This window comes from Scyliorhinus torazame, chromosome 3 (assembly GCF_047496885.1).
Source record: "Scyliorhinus torazame isolate Kashiwa2021f chromosome 3, sScyTor2.1, whole genome shotgun sequence".
Taxonomy (NCBI): Eukaryota; Metazoa; Chordata; class Chondrichthyes; order Carcharhiniformes; family Scyliorhinidae; genus Scyliorhinus; species Scyliorhinus torazame.
In genome coordinates, this window is record NC_092709.1 from 111,781,115 (window position 1) to 111,802,164 (window position 21,050).

A 21,050-nucleotide genomic window follows, 5' to 3' on the forward strand; every position below is an offset into this window, starting at 1 on the left:
AAGCTAGCCGCACGCTTCGGCGGCTCCAGCTCCGACGGACCTTCGGGCTCTTTTAAGAGCCCCAACGGGGAATTTTTCGACGACGCAACCCGGTGTGGGGTGTGTGAGAAGGGAGTCCCCCCCCAAACGAAGGAGAAAAAAACTGGCGGCGGCGGCTGCAGCGCGAGGAATCGTCGACCAAAGGGTCAGAAAGGGAGAAGTACAAGATGGCGGCGGAGAAAGCGCAGGCGACATGGGGGCCTGAGCAGGATGAACTTGTGAGATGGTGCGTGGAGCTGCTGAAGAGGGAGGTGCTGGTGGCTTCCGGGTGCGGCGTTGACCAGCTGAGTCGCATGTTTCGGCAGCTCCCTGTGAAACGGACTTTTGGGCTCTTGATAGGAGCCCCAACGGCAATTTTGACGGCTAAAAACACTGTGCGGTACACCAGAAGGGAATCCCCCCTGGATACGGATGGAAAAAGGAGGAGAAAGTGGCCAGATTGCAGTGGATCCTTTAGAACAGCGGCAAGGAAGGCAAGCAAAAACCAAGATGGCGTCGGAAGGTGGCAGTTTAACATGGGGCCCTGAACAACAAGAGTTCTTGAAATGCTGTGTGGAAGAGATCAAAAAGGAAATGAAGAAAGAGCTGTTGGCCCCGATACTACAGGCGATCGAAGGGCTAAAGGAGGAACAAAAGACCCAGGAGCGGGAGCTTCGGGTCGTGAAGGCAAAGGCAGCCGAGAATGAGGACGACATACAGGGCCTGGTGGTGAAGACGGAGACGCAGGAGGCACATCAGAAACGATGTGTGGAAAGGTTGGAGGCACTGGAAAACAACGCAAGGAGGAACAACCTGAGGATTCTTGGACTTCCTGAAGGTGTGGAGGGAGCGGACGTCGGGGCATATGTGAGCACGATGCTGCACTCGTTAATGGGAGCGGAGGCCCCGGCGGGTCCGTTGGAGGTGGAGGGAGCATACCGAGTGATGGCGCGAGGACCGAGAGCAGGAGAAATTCCCAGAGCCATAGTGGTGAGATTCCTCCGTTTTAAGGATAGAGAAATGGTCCTTAGATGGGCGAAGAAAACTCGGAGCAGTAAATGGGAGAACGCGGTGATCCGCGTTTATCAAGACTGGAGTGCGGAGGTGGCGAGAAGGAGGGCGAGCTTTAATCGGGCCAAGGCGGTGCTTCATAAAAAGAAGATAAAATTTGGAATGCTGCAACCGGCAAGACTGTGGGTCACATATCGAGGGAGGCACAACTACTTTGAGACGGCGGATGAAGCGTGGACTTTTATTGTGGAAGAAAAACTGGAATGAGCGGGTTATTAAAAAGAACGTTCGAACAAAGTGGTGGGGCGAATGTGGGGGGCAAAGAGGGGTTTTATGTACTAATCCTGCGACGTGGTAACTTTTCTCTCTCCCACAGGTGGTGATGGGGGGTGGAGGAGATGGGGCGTTGGCCATTGGGGCGGGGCCAAGGGAGAAGCGCGGGCTTGGTTCCCGCGCTATGATAATCATGGCGGGAATAGAGAAGCAGGAAGGAGGGGGCGTCGCACGGTGCGAGCCGAGGTCACGGGGAAGCCGAGGTCAGCCAGAGTTTGCTGACTTCTGGGAGCAACATGGGGGGAGTAATTACGCTAGCGGGGGATCTAGCGGGGGTGGTGGGAGGGGGGAATTACTGGGTTGCTGCTGCTGGGGAGAGGGGGGAGCTGGTATGGGAGAGGATGGGCGGGGGGGGGGCACCGCCTGGGGGAGATACAGCTGCGTGGGAACCGGGTGAGGAGCTGGAAAAAGGTGATGGCTAATCGACAAGGGGGGGGGGGGGTAGGAAGCCCCCCAACTCGGCTGATCACGTGGAACGTGAGAGGGCTGAACGGGCCGATAAAGAGGGGACGGGTACTCGCACACCTTAAGAAACTTAAGGCAGATGTGGTTATGTTACAGGAAACGCACCTGAAACTGATAGACCAGGTTAGGCTACGCAAAGGATGGGTGGGGCAGGTGTTCCATTCGGGGCTAGATGCGAAAAACAGGGGGGTGGCTATATTAGTGGGGAAGCGGGTAATGTTCGAGGCAAAGACTATAGTGGCGGATAACGGGGGCAGATACGTGATGGTGAGTGGCAAACTACAGGGGGAGACGGTGGTTTTGGTAAACGTATATGCCCCGAACTGGGATGATGCCAATTTTATGAGGCGGATGCTAGGACGCATTCCGGACCTAGAGATGGGAAAGCTGATAATGGGGGGAGATTTTAATACGGTGTTGGAACCAGGGCTGGATAGGTCGAAGTCCAGGACTGGAAGGAGGCCGGCAGCAGCCAAGGTACTTAAAGATTTTATGGAGCAGATGGGAGGTGTAGACCCGTGGAGATTTAGCAGACCTAGGAGTAAGGAGTTCTCGTTTTTCTCCTATGTCCATAAAGTCTACTCGCGAATAGACTTTTTTGTGCTGGGTAGGGCATTGATCCCGAAGGTGAGGGGAACGGAGTATACGGCTATAGCCATTTCGGATCACGCTCCACACTGGGTGGACTTGGAGATAGGGGAGGAAACAGGAGGGCGCCCACCCTGGAGAATGGACATGGGACTAATGGCAGATGAGGGGGTGTGTCTAAGGGTGAGGGGGTGCATTGAAAAGTACTTGGAACTCAATGATAATGGGGAGGTCCAGGCGGGAGTGGTCTGGGAGGCGTTGAAGGCGGTGGTTAGAGGGGAGCTGATATCAATAAGGGCACATAAAGGGAAGCAGGAGAGTAAGGAACGGGAGCGGTTGCTGCAAGAACTTTTGAGGATGGACAGACAATATGCGGAAGCACCGGAGGAGGGACTGTACAGGGAAAGGCAAAGGCTACATGTAGAATTTGACTTGCTGACTACGGGCACTGCAGAGGCACAATGGAGGAAGGCACAGGGTGTACAGTACGAATATGGGGAGAAGGCGAGCAGGTTGCTGGCCCACCAATTGAGGAAAAGGGGAGCAGCGAGGGAAATAGGGGGAGTGAGGGATGAGGAAGGAGAGATGGAGCGGGGAGCGGAGAGAGTGAATGGAGTGTTCAAGACATTTTATAAAAAATTATATGAAGCTCAACCCCCGGATGGGAGGGAGAGAATGATGGGCTTCTTGGATCGGCTGGAATTTCCCAAGGTGGAAGAGCAGGAAAGGGTGGGACTGGGAGCACAGATCGAGGTAGAAGAAGTGGTGAAAGGAATTAGGAGCATGCAGGCGGGAAAGGCCCCGGGACCGGATGGATTCCCAGTCGAATTCTATAGAAAATATGTGGACTTGCTCGCCCCGGTACTGACGAGGACCTTTAATGAGGCAAAGGAAAGGGGACAACTGCCCCCGACTATGTCTGAAGCAACGATATCGCTTCTCTTAAAGAAGGAAAAGGACCCGCTACAATGCGGGTCCTATAGACCTATTTCCCTCCTAAATGTAGATGCCAAGATCCTGGCCAAGGTAATGGCAATGAGAATAGAGGAATGTGTCCCGGGGGTGGTCCACGAGGACCAAACTGGGTTTGTGAAGGGGAGACAGCTGAACACGAATATACGGAGGTTGTTAGGGGTAATGATGATGGCCCCACCAGAGGGAGAAACGGAGATAGTAGTGGCGATGGATGCCGAGAAAGCATTTGATAGAGTGGAGTGGGATTATTTGTGGGAGGTGATGAGGAGATTTGGTTTTGGAGAGGGGTATGTTAGATGGGTACAGCTGTTGTATAGGGCCCCAGTGGCGAGCGTGGTCACGAATGGACGGGGATCTGCATATTTTCGGCTCCATAGAGGGACAAGGCAGGGATGCCCTCTGTCCCCATTATTGTTTGCACTGGCGATTGAGCCCCTGGCGATAGCGTTGAGGGGTTCCAAGAAGTGGAGGGGAGTACTTAGGGGAGGAGAAGAACACCGGGTATCTTTGTATGCGGACGATTTGCTACTATACGTGGCGGACCCGGCGGAGGGGATGCCAGAAATAATGCGGATACTTGGGGAGTTTGGGGATTTTTCAGGGTATAAATTGAACATGGGGAAAAGTGAGTTGTTTGTGGTGCATCCAGGGGAGCAAAGTAGAGAAATAGAGGACCTACCGTTGAGGAAGGTAACAAGGGACTTTCGTTACCTGGGGATCCAGATAGCTAAGAATTGGGGCGCATTGCATAGGTTAAATTTAACGCGGTTGGTGGAACAGATGGAGGAGGATTTCAAGAGATGGGATATGGTATCCCTGTCACTGGCAGGGAGGGTGCAGGCGCTTAAGATGGTGGTCCTCCCGAGATTCCTCTTTGTGTTTCAGTGCCTCCCGGTGGTGATCACGAAGGCTTTTTTTAAAAGGATTGAAAAGAGCATCATGGGTTTTGTGTGGGCCGGGAAGACCCCGAGAGTGAGGAAGGGATTCTTACAGCGTAGCAGGGATAGGGGGGGGCTGGCACTACCGAGCCTAAGTGAGTATTATTGGGCCGCTAATATTTCAATGGTGAGTAAGTGGATGGGAGAGGAGGAGGGAGCGGCGTGGAAGAGATTGGAGAGGGCGTCCTGTAGGGGGACTAGCCTACAGGCTATGGTGACAGCCCCATTGCCGTTCTCACCGAGGAACTACACCACAAGCCCGGTGGTGGTGGCTACACTGAAGATTTGGGGACAGTGGAGACGGCATAGGGGAAAGACTGGAGCCTTGGGGGGGGTCCCCGATAAGAAACAATCATAGGTTTGCCCCGGGGGGAATGGATGGGGGATATGGAATGTGGCAAAGAGCAGGAATAACGCAACTGAAAGATCTGTTTGTGGATGGGAAGTTCGCGAGTCTGGGAGCGCTGACCGAGAAATATGGGTTGCTCCAAGGGAATGCATTCAGGTATATGCAACTGAGGGCTTTTGCCAGGCAACAGGTGAGGGAATTCCCGCAGCTCCCGCCACAAGAGGTGCAGGACAGAGTGATCTCAAAGACATGGGTGGGGGATGGTAAGGTGTCAGATATATATAGGGAAATGAGGGACGAAGGGGAGACTATGGTAAATGAACTAAAAGGGAAATGGGAAGAAGAGCTGGGGGAGGAGATCGAGGAGGGGCTGTGGGCTGATGCCCTAAGCAGGGTAAACTCGTCGTCCTCGTGTGCCAGGCTAAGCCTGATTCAGTTTCAGGTATTACACAGGGCACATATGACTGGAGCACGGCTCAGTAAATTTTTTGGGGTGGAGGATAGGTGTGCGAGGTGCTCGAGAAGCCCAGCGAATCATACCCATATGTTTTGGTCATGCCCGGCACTTTAGGGGTTTTGGATGGGGGTGACAAAGGTGCTTTCAAAAGTAGTAGGAGTCCAGGTCGAACCAAGCTGGGGGTTGGCTATATTTGGGGTTGCACAAGAGCCGGGAGTGCAGGAGGCGAGAGAGGCCGATGTTTTGGCCTTTGCGTCCCTAGTAGCCCGGCGCAGGATATTGTTAATGTGGAAAGAAGCCAAGCCCCCGGGGGTGGAGACCTGGATAAATGACATGGCGGGGTTTATAAAGCTAGAGCGGATTAAGTTCGTCCTAAGGGGGTCGGCTCAAGGGTTCACCAGGCGGTGGCAACCGTTCGTCGAATACCTCGCAGAAAGATAGACGGAATGGGAAAAAGAAGGCAGCAGCAGCAGCCCAGGATCGGGGGGGGGGGGGGCGGGGGGAGGAACCAGAAGGACTCTCAGGGTTGTTAATATATACTGTATAGTATGTATAGGCCGTTGCTACAGATAATTATATATTGGACTGTTAAATTATATTTTTGGAGAGTGTTACTTGTGACAAGGCAGTTGCCAATTAGGGCTAGTTTTCATTTTTGTTATTTATTATTTATTCATTTTTTGTTTGTAAAATAGGTCATTGTTATTTGTGTTGTTGTAATATTGTGTAAAGGATGCACAATGTACTGTGTTGGTTGACCAAAAATTTTCAATAAAATATTTAATAAAAAAAAAAAGAAGAGGGAGGTGCTGACCCCGTTGCTACAGGCAATTGAGGGGCTCAAGGAGACATTAAAGACCCAGGAGACAGAGCTCCGCGTGGTGGAGCAGAAGGTGACAGATATTGAGGACGAGATCCTGGGCCTGGCGGTTAAGACACAGACGCACGAGGCACTTCATAAAAAGTGTACTGAAAGGATCAAAGCCCTAGAAAATGGAGCGCGAAGGAAGAACCTTCGGATACTGGGTCTCCCTGAGGGTGTGGAAGGAGTGGACTGTGGAGCGTACGCAAGTACGATGCTGAGCTCACTGATGGGTGCTGAGGCCCCTACGGGCCCCTTGGAGGTGGAGTGGGCAAATCGGATTCCGGCGAGAAGACCAAAAGCGGGAGAACCACCCAGGGCGATAATCGTGCGATTTTACTGCCTTAAGGATAGAGAAGAGGTCCTGAGATGGGCTAAAAAGGTGCGGAGTAGCAGATGGGAGAATGCAGTGGTACGGGTATACCAGGATTGGAGTGCGGAGGTGGCGAGAAGGAGGGCGAGCTTCAACCGAGCCAAAGAGGTGTTGCATAAAAGGAAGGTGAAGTTCGGGATGCTGCAGCCGGCAAGACTATGGGTCACGTATCAGGAGAGACACCATTATTTCGAGATGGCGGAGGAAGCATGGACCTTCATCAAAGAAGATAAATTGGATCGGAACTGAGGGACTGATGCTGCAGGAAATGTTATTGTTAATGTTATGGTTGAAGTTAATTGAGAAGTAAATTGGGAAGGGGGGAGACATTGGGGAAATGTGGGCGCCGGTGAGAGGGGAAAGACGGGACATAGTTGGAGAATGGGAAAGGGGAGGGGGAGGGGAAAGGGAGCTGCGCCATAAGAGGCGGGTCATGTAAAGGGATGTTCCCGCGCCAGAAAGAATAAGGCGGGAAGACAGGCGCAAGGCGGATGGGAGTTCCCCACACGTGGGGGTCGAGGAGTGAGCAGGAGTAGCCGGGGTCAGTTGAAGTCAGCTGACTTACGGAAGTAATATGGGGGGAGCAATCCTGCTAGAAAGAGATCTGGGGGGGAGGGAGGGGGAGGGGGAGGGGGGGGGGGGACAACTGGGTTGCTGCTGCGGAAATCCAAAAGGAAATGGCTAAAGAGTGAGTGGGCGGGGATGGTGTGCGACGCTGGGGGAGCGAGCGGGAGCGCGGAGGCGGGATATGGGACTGGCCTAGAGAAGGTAATGGCTAGTCGACACGGGAGGGGGGCAGGTAGCCCCCTAGTGAGGCTGATCACGTGGAACGTGAGAGGCCTGAACGGACCGATTAAAAAGGGCCCGAGTGCTCGCGCATTTGAAAGGACTAAGGACAGACGTGGTTATGCTCCAAGAGACGCACCTAAAGGTGGCGGACCAAGTTAGGCTAAGGAAAGGATGGGTGGGACAGGTGTTCCACTCAGGACTGGACGCAAAGAATAGAGGGGTGGCCATTTTGGTGGGGAAACGGGTAGCATTTGAAGCAAAGAACATCGTAGCAGATAGCGGAGGTAGATATGTAATGGTGAGTGGCAGGCTGGAGGGAATGGAGGCCGTGTTGGTTAATGTGTATGCCCCAAACTGGGACGATGCGGGATTTATGAGACGGATGCTGGAGCGTATACCAGACCTGGAGGTAGGAAACTTGATTTTAGGAGGGGACTTTAATACGGTGCTGGACCCGGGGCTAGATAGATCCAGCTCAAGGACCGGAAGACGGCCGGCAGCGGCCAAGGTACTTAAGGGGTTTATGGACCAAATGGGGGGAGTGGATCCATTGCGATTTCTTAGACCTAGAGCTAGGGAGTTTTCCTTCTTCGCCCATGTCCATAAAGTGTACTCCCGGATAGATTTTTTTGTTTTGGGAAGGTCGTTGATCTCTAGGGTGGAACAAACTGAGTACTCAGCCATAGCGGTTTCGGATCATGCCCCACATTGGGTGGACCTGGAATTAGGAGAGGAAAGGGAGCAGAGAACACTCTGGCGATTAGATGTGGGACTGATGGCGGATGAGGGAGTGTGTGCAAGAGTGCGGGCCTGTATTGAGAGATACCTGGAGGTCAATGACGACGGCGAGGTCCCTGTGGGAGTGGTATGGGAAGCACTAAAAGCGGTGGTCAGAGGAGAGCTGATCTCCATTGGGGCCCACAAAAGGAAAACAGAGGCCAAGGAAAGGGAAAGATTACTGGGGGAGATTTTAAGGGTGGATAGGGAATTTGCAGAGACCCCGGAGGAGGAATTGTACAGGGAGAGGAGACGACTCCAGACGGAATTTGACCTTCTGACCACCAGAAAGGCGGAGGTACTGTGGAGGAAGGCACAGGGGAGGAGGTATGAGTATGGGGAAAAGGCTAGTCGCCTGTTGGCTCATCAATTGCGAAAGAGGGCAGCAGCGAGGGAGATAGGAGGAATTAGAGACGAAAGGGGAGACACGGTGCGAAGGGCAGGAAAGATAAATGAGGTGTTCAAGACCTTCTATGAGGAACTGTATAGGTCTCAACCCCCAGAGGGAGAGGAGGGGATGCGGCAGTTCCTGGACCAATTGAGGTTCCCGAAAGTGGAGGAGCGGGGGGTGGTAGGCCTGGGGGCACCGATTGGGGTGGACGAGGTTATTAAGGGACTGGGAAGCATGCAAGCAGGGAAGGCCCCAGGACCAGACGGGTTCCCGGTGGAGTACTACAGAAAATATGTGGACTTGTTGGCCCCGTTGATGGTGAGGACGTTCAGTGAGGCCAGGAAAGGGGGGACTCTACCCCCGACGATGTCGGAGGCGACGATATCGTTAATTTTGAAGAGGGATAAAGATCCGTTGCAGTGCGGGTCCTATAGACCCATTTCATTATTGAACGTGGACGCCAAATTGTTGGCAAAGGTACTGGCATCGAGGATAAAGGACTGTGTCCCGGGGGTGGTGCACGAAGACCAGACAGGGTTCGTAAAAGGGAGACAACTGAATGTTAACATGCGACGACTATTAGGGGTGATAATGATGCCCCCAGTGGAGGGGGAGGCAGAGATAGTGGCGGCAATGGACGCAGAGAAGGCATTTGATAGGGTGGAGTTGGGAGTATTTATGGGAAGTGTTAAGGAGGTTTGGGTTTGGGAACGGGTTTATTAGCTGGGTTAGACTTCTTTATGGGGCTCCATCGGCAAGCGTAGTTACAGGTCGACATAGATCGGAGTATTTCCGACTATATAGGGGAACAAGACAGGGATGCCTGCTGTCTCCATTGTTGTTCGCGTTGGCAATTGAACCTCTGGCCATGGCGTTGAGAGACTCCAGGAAATGGAGAGGGGTGATTAGAGGGGGAGAAGAACACCGAGTCTCGTTATACGCGGATGACCTATTGTTATACGTGTCGGACCCAGCGGGGGGGATGATAGAGGTTATGCGAATTTTGAGGGGGTTCGGGGATTTCTCGGGGTATAGGCTAAACATGGGGAAGAGTGAATTATTTGTGATACATCCAGGGGACCAGAGTAGAGAGATAGAAGGCTTGCCTCTAAGGAAAGTGGAAAGAAACTTCCGATACCTGGGGATTCAGATCGCTAGGAGCTGGGGAACCTTGCACAGACTTAATCTGACACGGTTGGTAGAACAAATGGAGGAGGACTTCAAGAGGTGGGACATGCAGCCTCTATCGCTGGCGGGCAGGGTGCAAGCAATTAAGATGATGGTCCTCCCGAGGTTCTTATTTGTATTTCAATGTCTCCCTATACTAATCACCAAGACCTTTTTAAATAAAATAGACAGGAGCATCCCGAGCTTCGTGTGGGCAGGGAAAGTTCCGAGAGTAAGGAGGGGGTTCCTTCAGCGTAGTAGGGACAGAGGAGGATTGGCACTACCGAACTTGGGCGATTACTATTGGGCCGCCAATGTGGCAATGATACGTAAATGGATGATGGAGGGTGAGGGAGCGGCGTGGAAAAGACTGGAGAGAAAGTCCTGTAAAGGGACGAGTTTAGAGGCGCTGGTGACGGCGCCGCTACCGATCTCACCTAAAAAGTTTACCACGAACCCGGTGGTGGCGGCAACATTGAATATCTGGGGACAGTGGAGGCGACAGAGAGGGGTGCAGGGAGCCCTGGTGGGGTCCCCAATCAGGAACAACCATAGGTTCGCCCCAGGAAGAATGGATGGAGGATTTCAGAGCTGGTACCAGTTGGGAATTAGGAGGGTGGGAGATTTATTTATAGATGGGACTTTTGCCAGCTTGGGAGCATTGGAGGAAAAGTATAAGTTGCCCCGGGGAAATTTCTTGAGATATATGCAGGTGAGGGCGTTTACTAGACAACAGGTGAGGGAATTTCCGTTGCTCCCGACACAGGGGATACAGGACAGGGTGCTTTCAGGGGTGTGGGTCGGAGAGGGCAAGGTGTCAGAGATTTACCGAGAGATGAGGGAAGAGGGGGAGGAGTCGGTGGGCGAACTAAAAGGAAAGTGGGAAGAAGAACTAGGGGAGGAGATAGAGGAGGGTATGTGGGCTGATGCCCTAAGCAGGGTAAATTCCTCTTCCTCATGCGCCAGGCTTAGCCTGATTCAATTTAAGGTGCTACATAGAGCACACATAACGGGAGCAAGATTGAGCAGGTTCTTTGGAGTGGAGGACAAATGTGGGAGGTGTGGCGGGAGCCCGGCAAACCACGCACATATGTTTTGGGCGTGCCCGGCACTGGAAGGGTATTGGAAAGGAGTGACGGGAGTGATTTCGCGGGTGGTGAAGGCCCGGGTCAAACCAGGCTGGGGGTTAGCTCTATTTGGAGTTGCGGAAGAGCTGGGAGTGCAGGAGGCGAAAGAGGCCGACATTGTGGCCTTTGCGTCCCTAGTAGCCCGGCGCAGGATCCTACTCATGTGGAAGGAGGCGAAACCCCCCGGACTGGAGGCCTGGGTAAATGATATGGTGGGGTTCATTAAACTGGAGCAGATAAAGTTTGCCCTGAGAGGATCGGCTCAAGGGTTCACCAGGCGGTGGCAGCCATTTCTCGACTACCTAGGGGAACGTTAGAGGGAAGGCAGATGACCAGCAGCAGCAACCCAGGGGGAAGGAGGGGGAGGGGGGGGGGGTTAGTTTAGTTTAGGTCAAAGATAAAGGGGTTTTGTTGTGTATTGTTAAAAATTTCTGTATTGTTATTGCGTTTGCTTTGTAAGAGGGGAAAAATTGTTGTTTGGGAAAAAAATTTCAATGAAACATATTTAAAAAAAACATTTAACAAGATTGACCTAGTCGAGCATACCAGCAAAGATAGGTCAAGAGTCCTGACGATTGTCACACGAAGGGTTATTTAAATTTAGAAGATTACCATTTGGCATCATTTCAGCTCAGCGTGTTCCAAAGAGCAATAAACCAAATATGGACCAAATCTTAAGCAGGTTAAGCAAAGTGCAGTGTTACCTGGATGACACTCTAGTTACTGGTAAAGACCAGGGAGAACATCTTCTCAACCTGGATGCCACATTACAAAGATTAAGAATTATGGATTAAGATTCTGAAATCTGCAATCGAATATTTGGGACATGTAATAGATGCCAAGGGACTTCATAAACCACCTTCGAAGATCATAGCTTTACTGAGGCACCCGCACCTCAGAATATTAACCGACTTTGATCCATCTTAGGCATACTAAATTACTAGGGAAGGTTGTCCCCAATTTGACAACCATTTTGAAATCCTTACATGATCTACTGTGTCAAAATAAAAAGTGGAATTGGTTGGCTCAATTTGAGAACGCATTCGTGCCAGTCAAGGAGTTGCTGCTCAAGTAAAACGTCCTGACACACGGACGCCGCAGTGGATTAGCACTGCTGCTTCACGGCGCTGAGGTCCCGGGTTCGATCCCGGCCCCAGGTCACTGTGCGTGTGGAGGTTGCACATTCTTCCCGTGTCTGCATGGGACTCACCTCTACAACGCAAAGATGTGCAGGGTAGGTGGCTTGGCCAAACTAAATTGTCCCTTAATTGACACCTTTTGATCCAAACGTACCCCTACAGTTCATGTGTGAAGCATCACCCTATGGTGTTGGGGTGGTGGTATCCCACATTATGCTTTCAGGTGAAGCAAAACCTATAGCCTTTGCCTCCAGAACATTGAGTAAAGCTGAAAGTAATTATGTGCAAACTGAGAAAGAAGCCTTAGGAATTATCTTTGGGATAAAAAGGCTGTATCAATTCCTGTACGGGAGGAAATTCACATTTTGATGGATCATCGTCCATTAATATCAATTTTTGGACCACAAACAGGAATTTCAGCACTAACAGCGAGCAGAACGGTAGCATGGGCAGCACGGTAGCATAGTGGATAGCACAATTGCTTCACAGCTCCAGGGTCCCAGGTTCGATTCTGGCTTGGGTTACTGTCTGTGCGGAGTCTGCACATCCTCCCCGTGTGTGCGTGGGTTGCCTCCGGGTGCTCTGGTTTCCTCCCACAGTCCAAAGATGTGCAGGTTAGGTGGATTGGCCATGATAAATTGCCCTTAGTGTCCAAAATTGTCCTTCGTGTTGGGTGGGGTTACTGTGTTATGGGGATATGGTGGAGGTGTTGACCTTGGGTAGGGTGCTCTTTCCAAGAGCCGGTGCAGACTCGATGGGCTGAATGGCCTCCTTCTGCACTGTAAATTCTACATTCTATGAACATTCTATGAATGCTGAGATGGATATTGCTGTTGTCAGCGCACTCATACACTGTCGAGTATAGTCAGTCAAGCCTTCTTGGAAATGCAAATGTGCTTTCCAGACTACCCATTACCAACATGTTCGTCAACAAGTAGTTCGACCAGAAGCATCATCTACTTTGAACAAGCATACAATACTCCTGTCAAGTCAGGACAAGTGAAGAAGTACACCCAAAATGATCCAATATTCACTGAGATAATGGACATAGGAATAAATTCTGATTTGAAGCCGTATTCCACTCGAAGATTTGAATTATTTCGGGGAGCCCAGCAAATCACACCCACATGTTCTGGGCGTGCCCAGCGCTAGATGGGTTCTGGAGGGGCGTTGCGAGGACGGTGTCTAAGGTGGTAAACACCGAGTTGGGGGCTCGCACTACTTGGGGTATCGGACGAGCTGGGAGTGCAGGAGGCGAAAGAGGACGGTATTTTGGCCTTTGCATCCCTGGTAGCCCGGCGGAAGATTCTGCTACAGTGGAAGGATGCGAGGCCCCCAAACGTGGAAGCCTGGATCAGCGACATGGCAGGGTTCATTAAATTGGAGAGGGTAAAATTTGCCTTGAGAGGGTCTGTGCAAAGGTTCTTCAGGTGGTGGCAACCATTCCTAGACTTTCTAGTGGAGTGTTAGGAGGTGGACAGCAGCAGCAGCCCAGTGGGGGAGGGGGGGGGGGGGGGGGCATGAGTGGGGTACTTTGTTGTTACTACTGTGTTTATTATCGTTTAATGGGGGGCTTGTATATTGGGGGAATACGTGACATAGCTATAAGATGTTTATTTATGTGTTCTTTGTTTTTTCTTATTTCTGTAGGGGGGGTGGTTTGTTGAAGATATGTAAAAATTTGAATAAAAATATATTTTTAAAACAAGATTTGAATTATCTGTACAGGCAGGATGTCTACTTTAGGGATTAGAGTAATCATTCGACTACTATTAAAAAACAAATGTTGAACCACTTACCTGAGGGCCATTGTGGAATTGTGATATTGAATGAGAAAGCCAAGAGCTATTTCTAGTGGCCTGGATTAGATGCTGAAATAGAGGAGAAGGTGGGAACGTGTTCACCTTACACAAAGATGAGAAATCCGTCACTGTTATCACTATTGCATCCATGCGAATGGCTGGTACAGGTTTAGCAATAGGTACACATTGATTTCACAGGACTGTTTGAAAGATGCATGTTTCTAAGTGCAGTCAAGCACGTTTCAAAATGGCCAGAAGTTGTCATCATGAAGTCAGCCTCATCAGTGAAGACAATTAGGAGAAATCTTTAACAGATTAAGTTTCCCTGAGCAATTGGTGAGTAATAGCGGACCACAGTTCTTTCCAATTTGAAAGCTTCTTGAAGAAGAATGGAATCCAACCGATTCGATCTGCACTAAACGATCCTGCTACGAACAGACTAGCAGAACATTTCCACACAATCCCTACAGTGCAGAAAGAGGCCATTTAGCTCATTGAACTTGCACCAGCCCTCCGGAAGCGCACTGTGAGCCTACGCTCACTCCTCTGCCCTATCCCTGTAACCCCACACATTGATCATGGCCAATCCACCTAACCTGCATATCTTTGGACTGTGGGAAGAAACTGCAACACCCGGAAATAACCCATGCAGACACTGGGAGAATGTGCAAACTCCACATAGTCAACCAAGACTGGAATTGAACATGGGTCCCCGGCGCTGTGAGGCAGCAGTGCTAGCCGCCATACAAACTTTAGAAGGCAACCAGGTGTGATGATTGGATGAAGTTCGGAAAATTGGATTATAAACGTGGTTGCCGACTGGGAGGAGATACGATCCCCCAACCCCCGCATGAGACCAGGGAGAAATGGGAGGAGGAACTGGGCATAGAAGTAAGGGGGGTGGCTCTGGATTGAAGTACTACATAAGGTGAACTCCACAGGGCTTATCCTGATGCAGCTACAAAGATGGTATACTGAGCACACCTAACCAGAACCCGAAAAAACAGGTACTTCGCGGATTTGGAGGACAAATGTGAAAAAGGTGCCAGGGAGGCCGGCCAACCGCATCCACATGTTCTGGACTTGCTCCAGACTCTGGGGTTCTGGACAACCTTTTTCAAGGAGGCAATGTCGAAGGTTGTGGAGGTGAGGGTGGAGCCAAGCTCAAAAGTGGCAGTCTTGGGGTCTCAGACCAGCCAGAATGCTTTATGGGGATAGGGGCCGACACTTTAGCTTTTGCCTCCCTAATCGCCTGCCGAAGAATCCTGTTTGGCTGGTAATCGGCGGCACCACCCAAAGCCGCAGACTGGCTGGCCGACCTGTCCGAATTCCTCCAATTGGAGAAGATAAAATCCGGCATCCGTGGGTCAGAGGAGGGCTTCTACAAAACATGGAAGCCGTTCACCAACTTGTTCGTAGCTAGCAACCAGTAGAGCGGGAGGGGGAAGGAGGAGAAAGACACAGGAGAGACACTGAGCATAAAGGAAGGGGGGGGAGGGGGGGCGGAGAATTGCCATGGGCATGACTGCGGGGATGCGGCCTGAGGGCAAGCAGAGAGCCAGGGGGAGCCAGCGTCAGGAAGGGTAGCTGAGGCAGAACAACCATATAGGGCTCACGGACGGGGGAGAAATAAGTCGTTGTAAATATGTATAATGATCTGTGCTTGTTTGTACGTTCTCCCATTGTACTTTAATCTTTATTTCTTCCCAAACACTGTGTGGCTATGAAACATGTAAACTAATCGTACAAACTGAAATATATAACATAAAAATTGTGAAAAACAATAAAAACATTTTTTTTAAAATGTGGTTGGCAATTTAAGGGAAAAAGCCTGTTTTAGTTTTAAAAGAATTCCGTTTGCAGTGTCTGGATGGTTTTAGCAGCCAACAAGTCAAATTGACACCGGAATGTGTTTATCAGTCTGGGCTAATGCACAGTGGGGAAGTCCCTGGGGATTGATGTGTTTTCCTGCTGGGGGAGATGAGGTCATTGCTGGGTGGAGCTCAGCGAGGCAGTGAGTTTGGAGAAACTTTGTGAGAGAGACGAGCCGATTTCCGATCTACCTGACGGGAGTCGACAATCCTTTCCAAGTAGAATAATTTAAAAAAAAAAAGAAGTAATATTTTAAAGCAGAGCAGTCTGCCTGAAGGAAGAGGCTGAAACAATCTAGTTCAAACAGCTATTTGAAGGTATTCAGCCAGAGTTTGAAGGGGTTGCACCGGAGCCAAGTCTATTTTTAAGCTAGATTAAAAGCTGTATGTTTCTTTTTTTGTTTAATGGGAATCACTCCTTGAGCAAATCATTATTTTCGCACAGTCTTAAAATAACCTAAAATATTGAGGTTTCTATTATGTCTGCCAAAAAGGATGGAGTCCATACTGAGTTTCAAGGTTAAACAGGAGTTTTATTTCATAGAATAGCAGAGTTCCAGCAAGTGTTACCCAATTGAGTGAGTGTGCCAGCCGGTTTTAACCGGAAGTCCTAGGAAGCCCCGTTCCCTTTTAGCAGGGGGTGCACGTATTCCCCTATGGCTTTTGGGAAGACCAGATGCCCGATGTTGGAGGTTTTGGCAGGGCTTAGGATATGACATCACCCCTCCGCCCAAAGTCTGAAGGACCAGTCGATGAGAAGGAGGGGAGACCGAGAGAGAAGTGGGCCGACAGACCCTCTTTGGTGCAGGCGGAATATCAGAAGACCAAGGCGGTGGCACAGGTGGAGTGTACCTTGCTGGAGAATGCGATTTCAACTGGAAGTCGTGGTAGGCGTCCCTATGTATTCGGCTCCCCACCAGATGCCCGAGGAGAATCTGTCTCCATCTCGAAATCGGAATAGTCCATTGCTAGCGGGCAGTCCAGGGAGCGGGCACGCGGTGGCCTTACAGGCCTGCTGGTCCTCAGCCCTGGAACCTCCGGAATGGGACACACAACCGGTCGCGGATATAAAGGAGGCCAGCGTGCCCATCGATGAGCCAAATGCCACCATAACTGCTGGTTTCCAACCTGAACCCGATAGGACATTGGACCAGCCTGTCGAAGTATAGTCCCGGAGAACCAATAGGCACTGAGGATGAAATTTCAAACAAAGACCTTGTCCCCTGGGGAAAACAACGCAAAGCGGTTGACGATTCGGAGCACTGAAGTGTGCCTGCTAATCTTGGGGAAAGCGCACTTGACCTGACATTCCAAAGTAACAACCCAAAGCAGCATGGTCGGCACGGGCTTGGAGGGCCGAAGGGCCTGTTCCTGTCCTGTACATTTCTTTGTTCTTTGTTCTTTGTTCAAAGCGAGTGCGGATCGCCGGTCCATGAGCAGCTCTGCCGGAGCCACCCCTGTACGGTATGCGGTATGGTATAGAACATACAGTGCAGAAGGAGGCCATTTGGCCCATCGAGTCTGCACCGACCCATTTAAGCCCTCACTTCCACCCCATCCCCGTAACCCAATCTAACCATTTTTGGTCAGGAAGGGCTTTTATCATGGCCAATCCACCTACCCACACATCTTTGGACTGTGGGAGGAAACCCACGTAGACACGGGGAGAACATGCAGACTCCGCACAGACAGTGACCCAGCAGGGAATCGAACCTGGGACACTGGTGCTGTGAAGCCACAGTGCTAATCACTTGTGCTACCGTGCTGCCCAAATGGTAAACAAAAATCTGGCCAAGTATGTGCCCATGGAGCCCGTCATCTGCTTGCGGAGGACCAGCTTGAAGGGTTGGACAGCCCTCTCGGCCAACCTGTTGGACGCTGGGTAGTAGGGACTGTCTTTCACATGCCGGATGCAAAGAACTCCTACTTGTGCAGAAAGCCCCGTTGTGCGTTACGGGAACCTCCGGGATGCCACGCATAGAAAAAGAGAGGCGCATCTTCACTGTTGCATTAGAAGTTATAGTTGTCATCCGATGGATCAGGAGCCATTTTGAATGGGCATCTACTAACAGTAGAAACGTGGACCATGACTGGGCCAGTGAAGTCCTCACTGACCCAGGCCCAAGGGTAGCTTTGCCACTCCCAAGGATGGCAGATGTCCAGCACCCTGGCACTGGGCAGGAAACACAGCCGTCTGAGTTCTCGCTCCTTGTTACAGAGGACAGTGTCAATCCACCTCACAAAACTGTCCCCTACTACCACGACAATCTTGTTGTTCTCCCCACTTGAATGGCTTCCTGCACCATGGTTAGTCAACTCATTCATCCTGCAGCCCCCCACTCTCATCCAAACAAACTGAAAGAACAATACATTAGTTAGACAATTGCAGAGGCACCACTCCTGCCCTCTGGTTCCCCTTGTGCCTCAGCCCCTGACCACTTTCCAAACCAGATGACCCTATCCTAAATGTGTGATCGCCTCCTGAAACAAAGCGTCCGGAGGTAGGTCTCTCCTCACTGATGTGTCGCAGTGTCTACAGTTCAGCCTCCAGCTCAATGACTCTTGTTATGCCACCCTGGACGAGTGTGCGGTCAATTCCAGCCCCACATGCCCCGGAGTCGCAATGCAAGTGAATTAACCAGTAATTCGTCTTCATATTCCTGAAGATTTGGCCCTTGGCTGCCCAATAATTACAGTCACCAGGTTTGCAAGTTGAAACACAATTACTGTTTATTTATACCAAGAACTATCATGAATGATAAATAAATACAACTGGATAACAACAAGCTAATACCTACTTATCCCCTTTAACTGTCCCACCCTCTACCAACACACACAAAATAGACAAACAGAGGGGTGGAACAGGGTAAAAAATAATAAGGATGAAGGTCAAAAGATCAGAGTCCTTGCTTTAGATAGTGGTTCTTTAGCGCACTCTTCACAGCAACCTTGCTGATTAAAGTCTCTGATTTTCAGCCAGTAATGGTATTTTTTGCAGTATCATTCTTTCAGGATTCCCGCAGGTTAAAAAATACAATACTCAGGCAGCAGGCTTTCTGGAGAAACACCTTGGGCTGGATTCTCTGTCCCGCCACATTTCTGCCCTGACCCACCGGCGGGATTCTCCATTACGCCGGCCGGTCAATGGGGTTTCCCATTGTGGGGCAGCCCCACGCTGCCTGGAAACTCCCGGGTGCCGGCAAAACGGAGAACCCTGCCGGCGGAGAATTCCGCCCCTATTTCTCATCAAACTGGGCCATCTGCTCAAGTTTTGCATTCAGGCCGCTTTCTGTCAGGAGTGAGAGTTAGTTGGTTCTGCTTTCAACTTTTAGGAGAGAGGATCAGTCGGCTCTGGACTCTGCCTGTTCTTGGATTCATTAAGGCTCTCTGCCAGTTCAGAACACAGACTCTCTGGAGAAAACAGCTTCCACCACCAAACATCGTGCACTCTGCCAATTAAGAAAGGTGAGGGAGGGAAATCAGAGAATCATAGAACATTTAGCCTAACATCTGTTGTCAGGAAATTATAAATTAGGTAGTGGGGGATTGATTGATTGATTGATTTGATTTATTGTCACATGTACTGAAGTACAGTGAGAAGTATTTCTGCGGCCGAGAAACGTACACAGTACGTACATAGTAGACACATGACTGAACACCTTGACAGCCAGTATGATTTTTAAAGGGTAGATCATACCTCATGCAGCTTATGAAATTGTTTGAGGAGGTAACTATAGTGGACAGGGGAATGTCTATTTCGATGGACTTCCAAAAGGCATTCGATAAAATCTCTCATAAGAGACTATTAATTAAAGTTGAAGCACATGGAACTATTAACCTGGTTATGAAATTGGCTGAGCAGCAGGGTACAGAGCAAGGATAAAAGCAAATTATTGCGGATGCTGGAATCTGAAACCAAAGAGAAAAGGATAATGGCCAGTTACTTTAATTTGCAGGATGTGACTAGTGGTGTTAGCAAGGATCTGTTTTGCTGCCTCAACTATTCAATGCAGTCATTAACAACTTAGATGGTGCGATAAGAAACTTCATACACGCATTTACCAATGGCACAAAGATGGGTGGCATTGGTAAGCAGTGTATGGGAAGCTCAAAATTACACAGCGATTAATACCTGAAGTGAATGGGCAGCACTGTGCAAATGGATTTCAACGTAGACAAATGTGAGGTCATCCAATTTGTATCTAAAAAGAATTGAACAAGATACTTTCTAAATGGTGAAAAGCTGGATACAGTGGCGAGCCAAAGAGACTTCAGGATCCAGTGCATAGATCATTAAAATATTAAGCGCAAGTACAGAAAATGATCAGAAAGGCTTATGGAATGATAGCATTTATTACCTCTAGGACCATAACACTAAGGGGTGGAAATCATGCTTCAGCTATACAAAGCCCTTGGTAGATATGAAGTACTAGGAGCAATACTGGGAACCACACCTTGGGAAGAATATATATTGGCCTTGGGTAGGGTGGAATGCAGCATAGATTTACCAGAATGACACCGAAATTCCAAGGGTTGTATTAAAAGGAGAGATTGCATAAAGTGGGGTTGCATTCTCTAGAATTTAGAAGATGATTTGAGGAAAGTTTTTACAACATTAAGGTGAACAGATGGGGTCAGTTTCACGAGTTAGGGTGTTCAGGACTAGAGGGAAGACATGGTCAAAAACTTTTCATAAGTGAAATTAGGAAACACTTAAGCACAGAAAGGATAGTGTACAGAACTCTCGCACAAATAGGAGTTGATGCCAAAATCAGTTGTTAGTTTTAAAATTGGGATTGATAGATTTTTGTTATTCAAGGTTTGCAGATCAGTCATGACCTCATTGAATGGCAGAACAGGCTTGAAATGGCTTACTCGGGTTCCTACATTCCTAATTCTATCTCCTTCAGATCAGATTACCAGCTTAATTGAATCATTGTTTCACCAGTTGTCCGTTAATTGAGGCCTGCAGCAGGTGCTTACAGCTCTGATAGATTGAGTGGACTATATAAGACCAGAAACATCCCATACACTGCATGGTGTTTCTTTTGTCTGAAATGTTCTTGTCTTAATTTCTCAAGTATTATTGTGCCTTTTAAATTATCTACCTAACTCGGCGCCCTCATCATTTAATAAATCAATTTAGTGATTTTTAAAAAAGAAATCAGCACCTCGTGACCCCCCCCCCCCCCCCCTTCAAATCCACGGCCACGTAACCATAAGGTAGCCACAGCTTTCTAAAAATTTGTACCCGTTTTGCAGAGACATCGGGCGTCATTCTCCGACCCCCCGCCGGGTCGGAGAATGGCCGTAGGCCGCCGTGAATCCCGCTCCCGCCGAAGTCTCCGGTACTGGAGATTGGGCGGGGGCGGGAATCGGGCCGCACCGGTTGGCGGGACCCCCCGCTGGATTCTCCGGCCCGGATGGGCCGAAGTCCTGCCCAGAAATTGCCTGTCCCGCCGGCGCAAATCAAACCTGGTATTTACTGGCGGGACCAGGCGGCGTGGACGGGCTCCGGGGTCCTGGGGGGGGCGCGGGGCGATCTGGCCCCGGGGGGGTGCCCCCACGGTGGCCTGGCCCGCGATCGGGGCCCACCGATCCGCGGGCGGGCCTGTGCC

General features: G+C 50.3%; 1 protein-coding gene across 2 annotated transcripts in view; it reads left to right on the forward strand.

Moving 5' to 3' along the window:
• Positions 1–21,050, forward strand: part of otud4 (OTU deubiquitinase 4) — a 189,761-nt gene that overhangs the window by 159,435 nt on the left and 9,276 nt on the right. The gene's annotated exons all lie outside the window — the stretch shown is intronic.